Source organism: Leucopleurus acutus (genome assembly GCF_964270905.1).
Source record: "Leucopleurus acutus genome assembly, chromosome: 4".
Taxonomy (NCBI): domain Eukaryota; kingdom Metazoa; phylum Chordata; class Mammalia; order Artiodactyla; family Delphinidae; genus Leucopleurus; species Leucopleurus acutus.
In genome coordinates, this window is record NC_139146.1 from 131,811,041 (window position 1) to 131,818,256 (window position 7,216).

General features: G+C 41.1%; 1 pseudogene across 1 annotated transcript; it reads left to right on the forward strand.

Moving 5' to 3' along the window:
• Positions 1-239: 239 nt before the first annotated feature.
• Positions 240-1,996, forward strand: LOC309960804 (DNA primase small subunit-like; annotated as a pseudogene). The gene has a single exon. The product of its transcript is annotated as a DNA primase small subunit-like (transcript).
• The last annotated feature ends 5,220 nt before the right edge of the window (positions 1,997-7,216 follow it).

Below are 7,216 nucleotides of genomic sequence, written 5' to 3' on the forward strand. Positions count from 1 at the left end.
TCTCCGTAGCAGTTATCCAAAGATCCGGAGGTGTCATTCACATAGCTGTTTCTTCACAGATCCACTTCCATAACCAGGTACAGGCAAACCAAAAATAAGGTGCTGATAGCACAATTGAAGAAAAACAATAATGTCCCCATACAAAGCTCTAACTTCCTCAGATCATTCGATCTGAGTCTTTCTTTCTCATCCCACATTTATTAGCAAAACACCTTTCTGATAACAAGTAAGAATGGGCCTGCTGCCTCTGCCAGAACTACTGGTCATTCTTTAAGTCATTTAGCCTGTCAATCAATCAGTCAGTCAACAAATATTTATTGAGTGCCCATCATGTGCCAAGTACTGTGCTTGGTACAAGTGAGCTCAACAGATCTTGTCCACTTTGAGGAAGTTGACTCTTTCGTGGAGGAAACAGTTTACCTAGTCACTCAAATACTTATATTCAAACTCCAGTACTTGTTACGAAGACATTACAAAGTGCCAGGAGAATAAAGCAGAAACTTACACACCATTGTAAAGCAATTATACTCCAATAAAGATGTTAAATAAATAAATAAAATGAAAAATAAATAAATAAAGTGCTATGAGAGCCAGTAATAGGGACATGATCTAGCTTAGAGCAGAGGCAGGGGACAGGTTTAAGAAATGCATCCCTCCCTGAGTTGAGTTCCGCTCTCCATGAAGGCATTTTACCTCACCCAGCTGCCCAAGCTGCTTAAACTTTATTACCAGAAGCTCTTTCCCTAAGCCCAGTACTATCACTGGCTCAACTATGGCAGGGTGGTAAAGAATCACTTTCAACATCATGAGTTTTCATTCACATTGAAAGGTGATATTTACATTCATTACCAATCCTTCAACAACCAGAGTGATCTGGAAAAGGAGATGCAGAAAATGAATCCATACAAGATTGATATAGGCTTAGTATAGTCCCACAGACCAAATCAACACAATACAGTGCATCTGGGAGCTTTCCGGGCTCAGGAAAAAGAACTGGTGTTTGACATTGACATGACAAACTATGACGATGTGAGGAGACATTGTAGTTGTGCAGACATGCGTTCTAAGTGCTGGACCCTCATGACGATGGCCATATACATCATCAACCGAGCATTGAAGGAGGACTTTGGATTTAAACATCATCTCTGGGTATATTCTGGAAGGAGAGATGTTTATTTTTGGGTCTGTGATGAATCAGTTAGAAAACTGTCCCCTGCAGTACGTTCTGGGATATTTGAATATTTGAATCTTGTAAAGGGTGGTCAGGACGTTAAAAAGAAAGTTCATCTAAGTAACAAAAATTCACCCTTTTGTCAGAAAATCTATAAACATAATGAAAAATACTTTGAAGAATATGCTTTGGTTGATTAAGATATTCTTGAGAATAAAGAAAGCTGGGATAAGATTTTAACCCTTGTTCCTGAAACAATGCATGATGAACTTCAACAAAGCTTCCAAAAGCATCACAATTCACTTCAGCATTGGGGGCATTTGAAGAAAGCAGCCAGCAGGTATCAGAATAACAGCAAAAATGACCCTGGCTTGAGTGGGAGATCGTGCTCCAGTACTGTTTTCCACAACTGGATATCAATGTTAGCAAAGGAATCAATCCTTTATTGAAGAGCCCTTTTAGTGTTCATCCTAAAACAGGTTGCATTTCTGTGCCTATTGATTTACAGAAAGTGGAACAGTTTGATCCATTTACTGTCCCAATCGTAAGTTCCATTTGCCATGAATTGGATGCTAATTCCACTAATGAAGAAGAAAAAGAGAATGGGGCTGAAACTGATATCAAACATAGAACCAGAGATTTTAAGAAGACCAGTCTAGCTCCTTTTGTAGAAGTTTTTGAGCAGTTTCTTGAAAACCTGGATAAATCTCGAAAAGGAGAACTTCTCAAGAAGGGTGATTTATAAAAAGACTTCTGAAAATAACTACTCCCTTTATACCAATGTGGATATCTTCTACCTTTAACCAAGAATCAAATACTTCAAGAGTCATTAACAAATATAGAAGAACTAAAAAAAAAGAAAAGAAAAGACAAATGCATCCCTGAAAAATGACATATGAGCTGAGATCTGACTTGTTTGCTGATTAGTCATCATGTGTACAGTGTTACCTTAGAGACCAAGAATTAAATATACCAAGAAGCCTAACATTCACAACTCTGAAGAAGTTTAAATTCAATTACACAGAACAGACAGGTACACATGAGAAGTTTAATACAAGAAAGCATTAGAAAGGCATCAAATATGTGGCACAAATAAGTGATAAAAGGCAAAGAGACTGATGAATCATTAGGGGCTGGTGTAACCCAGAAAGAGTTCTCAGAGAAGGCAGGACAGGATGTAGACCCTACAACAATGGTTGTCAAATGTTTTTGACTAAAACACACAATAAGAAATACATTTCACTGAGTCACTTTGCTGTTCAGTAGAAATTAACACTGTAAATCGACTATACTTCAATCAAAGTTTTTAAAAATAAAAAAATTGAAAAATACACATTTTACACTATGGCACAATATAAACATACAGATATAAATAAAAGTAAAACAAGTTTCATGAAACAAAGCTTGATCTCACAAAATGAGATCCAATTGATTGTTTCTATGCTATTTCATTCTCTTAAATTTTTCTTTATGCTGGTCAAATTCCACTAAATTAAGTTCATTACCCACTAATGAGTCACAACCTAACACTGGAAATTTCTATAACAGAAAATATTTCTGCACACAGTAAAGGTCCTTCATGAAATAAAAGGAAACCCAAAAGTAATTCTCACCTCTTACAAAAGTGATCCAAGCCCCCATGACCTCTAGCTCTTTCCCACCATTCCTTCTGCTTCTCCTCATTTCCAGTTGCATAGCTACCTTAGCAATAAGAAATCCACACCCAGAATGTGGTTACATCACATATTTACATGATAACCTACCACCTTCTAGCACCAGCCTGATTCTTAGTCGGAATGTATGAAGCTGGGAGCATAAGTGAAGGTTGCTATCAGAGGACTAGATCAAGATTTCAGATCAGACCTAGGTTTTAGGTCCTGAGGCTACACATAAACAGAGGGAATTTATCCATTAGTCCCATATGTTTCTTCATGAGCATTAGTTTTCGACCCAATTCAGTTTTCCAAGGTCAGACTTTAAAAAATTGATCAGACTTCCAGTTACTAAAGAAAGAAAAATATATATCATGCAAAGCAGGCTACCAATTTTCCACGAATTTGTGGTGATCCCTCATCAATACCCACCAATGTTGACAAACTTTTCATCTGGGAAGGAGCTCTCATTCTTTAGTCATGCCTAACTGAAATACTCACTTTCATCAAGTATAGACTTAACAAAAGCCTCCAAAAATTTGCCCTCTAGATTTGACCTAAGAGCCTAAGAGGGATAGCGCTCATCATCACCAGCTTCATCAATAGTTCGCAGACATTCCTCGGTGTTTTCTTTTTTAAGGAAGAGATAGTAGTTTAAAAATAAAATGTTAACTCAAAACAAAATAATAATCAGTTTGAATCAGGCAGGAATCAGGTTCAGAAATGCATCCATTGCATTTATTGATACAAATGATGAAAATATATTTATTGATCAGGTATTAAAAATTAAAACCCAAATTAATAAATATACATTTCTCATTTTGCCCGACCATTTACAAGCTTCCTTTAAAAATCTGGAAGAATGGTCACCTTAGTCTGCTGATAGGCATAACTAATGTTAACAATCTGGGAAGGAACAGGGGACAGCTGACATATATGTCACTGTGTTTCATACGCACCTGCTAACCTACCCCAGTACCAACATTACCAAGGGAGATTGGAGCTGCCTCCTGGCCAATTTGGCTGACTCAGGAGTTTTTTGTTTGTTTGATGTGTGTGTGTGTGTGTGTGTGTGTGTGTGTGTGTGTGTGTAATCTGAAGAATACTGATGGCATTTAACGCTCTAAAGCTAAACAGGAAGGTGAGGATGAATGCTCACTTATGTCTACTCTTAACCAATGCCACTCCAAAGGGCAGCAGTGTCCCTAGAATTGTCATTTTCCTTAAAATGAATCTTCATACCCGCATAGGCCCTAATTTTAGGGCTAAGCCTCCTCTAAGAATGAATAAGAGGTCTTTCTGTAAAGCAGATCCCGAAAGTTATCTGTGAGGTTTCAGTGACTAAACGACCTGTTAATGAGATTTGGATGAGATCTGATTATTCTTCCTTCTTTAACGCCAAAGATAGTGGTTACGTAGGATTTACATTTTTAAACTTCCATATAACAAGCTGGGACCAGGCTGCTTCGGTCTATTTAAATTATTGCGAAGGAATGAAATGCATTCACTTACTAATTACTGTATTTGCTCTCCTACGCGTCTCGCTGTTGACAGGTCAAGGGTGGGAAAGGCAAACTGCTGCTACATCCTCTTAATCAAAAGGCAAGGTGAGTTGCTTTTCTCCGGTTCTTCGTGGAGTAATTTGAACATTTACACCAGGAAGGGCTGGCTTCTGCCAGGGGTGGCCTTGGGAATCCAAGGAAGCCCTATAATGCACTTCCAGGGTGGGAGTCACCGGAGGAAAAGGGCCTTGGAGACCCCGGCGCGCAGTTGGGCCGCTTCCAGGGTATCGGGCCGCAGCCTTATGGCCAGCTAGACGCCTGGGCGGGCCTGGCTTCCTCCGCCAAAGTGGGCGGTGAAGGCACCTCCCGGGCCTCTTCGCTCAGGTTTGGGAGAAAAGGGGACAAAGGCTCGAGGGCAGCGGGCCCGATGGGAGGAACGAAGCGGCTGCGGCGCTCAGCCACCGCGCCCGAGGTCCCCGGCTGGGCGCAGGCGGGGGCGCTGCAGGGAGGCGCGGGCTGCGCGACCTGCCAGTCCTGGCGGCCGGGGAGGGACCCCGGGAAGGCCCTGGTACCCGACTGGCGCCCGCCTCGCGGCCGATCGGTGGGTGAGCCTGTGGCTCCCGAGGCGCGAGACGCCCCCCGCGCGGCCGTAACCCAGCAGCCGCGCTGCGCCTCCCGAGTGCAATTTGACCGGTGTGTCCCCGGTCGGTCGCCTAAGGCCACGGCTGGGAGGACAGCGAGGCCGAAAGAGAAAAAGGGAATGGGGTGGGGGAGGGGATCGGGAGCGAGGAAGCGGTGTCATTTACACCAACTGGGCTCTTTCCTGACCCAGCCGCTCATCTGTCACCGCTGTCTCATTCCTGTTATTTACATCTGTCTTTAGCATTCTAATTACTCGCTTTATTACTTTAGCCTGAAGGAATCCTGTAAAAAACAACGGAGATGAGGATCCTACCACACAATAAAACTGCCCAAAATCCCCACTGCACATTACACAGAGCACTTGAGAATATTTGTGCTGTTATATGACCTCAATATGTCCTTAGATTGATCCTATTATATCTTTCTCCCTTCTCTTTCTCCGTGTGTACGTGATGAACTCTTTTAAGGTGTGGAGTGTAAGAATAAACTGTTTAACAAATGATGAAAACAAGATTATTCTTGGAAGAGGAGGTAAAGGGGGGAGATGGGTCTTCTCTAAAAAGACTTTGAGGTATTTGAACCAACCCCATCTGGGTCCAGTTCCTAAACTCTTGGTTTTATTTTTTACTTAATCTGATAAAAGTAGAGCTATCTTCACACACAAGCTAAGGTTGAAAGAACCTTGGAAAATTGGAGGAGAGAATAAAATGCCTAATGTCTTTCATTATCTTGCATTCATCTGAGTTCCCAGAAGGTCTCAGGAGGGGAAGTGAATTTAGAGTAGTGATAAGAAGTGGGGTTAAAAAATCATGGTGGTTGGAATGCTTTTCTTTTAATGTGAGATTTAGACTGGGGTGCAATATCTTACAGACCCCTGATAGCAAGGTTCACAGATACACTCAGTACTTGAATCCAAAGGAGGCTGATCTAACCTACCAGAAAATTCAGGACAAAATGCAGTTTTCTGTTATCTATTCCTTCTAGTGGAATTATCGTTGCACTCACTTGCAATTTTCTGGCTGTACTAATGTTTTTCTTTATTGTGTTACACTAACATAATCTACTCCAGAAAAAAAAAATGACAAAATATATAGATTTTCAGATAAATAACTGAGGTAATTTATTGGCCTCTATGCTCTTCTGATGGTATGGTTGATAGATAATGTAATAATATGTACATAATTAAGCGGGTTTACTATACCTCCGTCAAAATAGGTTCAGGGGCAGTAGCTCTGTCTTTAGGCCTATGGTTTTCTTAATGGATATTTATAAACAACTAGGCACTAAGTGAGGGATGGAGGTATGAAGAAACAAAAGAAAAGAAAACTGGCAAATTCTCTTATAAAGGATTTTAGATTAGAGCCCATTTTTTTCATAATCCCCATCCCAAACCTCATAAGGTTCAGTGAATAATGAGAAAAAAAAAAAAAGAAAGAAACATTGAAGACAAACATACTCCTTCCCAGAGAAATGAATGACTTACACCTAAGTCAAGGAGCCGGGGGTGGGGGTGGGGGCTTCAAAAACACCTTTACAGGATCCAGAAATCTTCCATCAAGGAAGCATGAAGGCTTCTGGGAAATCATTAATAGCGAACTTGGCCACCATATGCCCCCTTGCCCCGGCTTCTGGAGGTTGCCCATTCAAGGCATGGTGTACTTGCTCTTCCAAACTCATCTAAATTACATCGATAACAGAGCGCACTCTTTAATGAGCTCTCAACTTTAAAGACTTGAAAGATATTAACAAGCCGCTTGACAAATGGTGCTTAGAAGCACATTAAAGACGCTGCTAATGGAGCGCATAATGACGGCTAATTTTCGATCAGATATAAATTAGAGCCCCAACAGTTATTTGCCTTAAGGACTTTATGTAAATGATTCTGTTCTGTATAAACTGAAAAGCGAAGAGAGCCCTGCCATTTTGGCAATCCTTGTGGATATGATTAATAGATCTGCAACAGAACTGGGCAGAGACAACTGATGGCATTTCCATCTAAAAGTCAATGTGTTTAGGTAGTAAATATGATAGCTTCTAGAGTCAATGTGTGCTTCTTCTTCAACTGAAAGAGTAAAAGACGTCCTTGGCATCTCCTCCACGTGGTTAAAGAGGTTCACAAAAGAAGAGCATCCAGGCTCATCTCCCTAGACCTGCACCTCACACCCACCGAGATACCCAGAACAGCCACAACTTCCTCCTTCACTGGGACCCAAATCTGCGTTATATGCTCCCTAAACACACATTCCCGC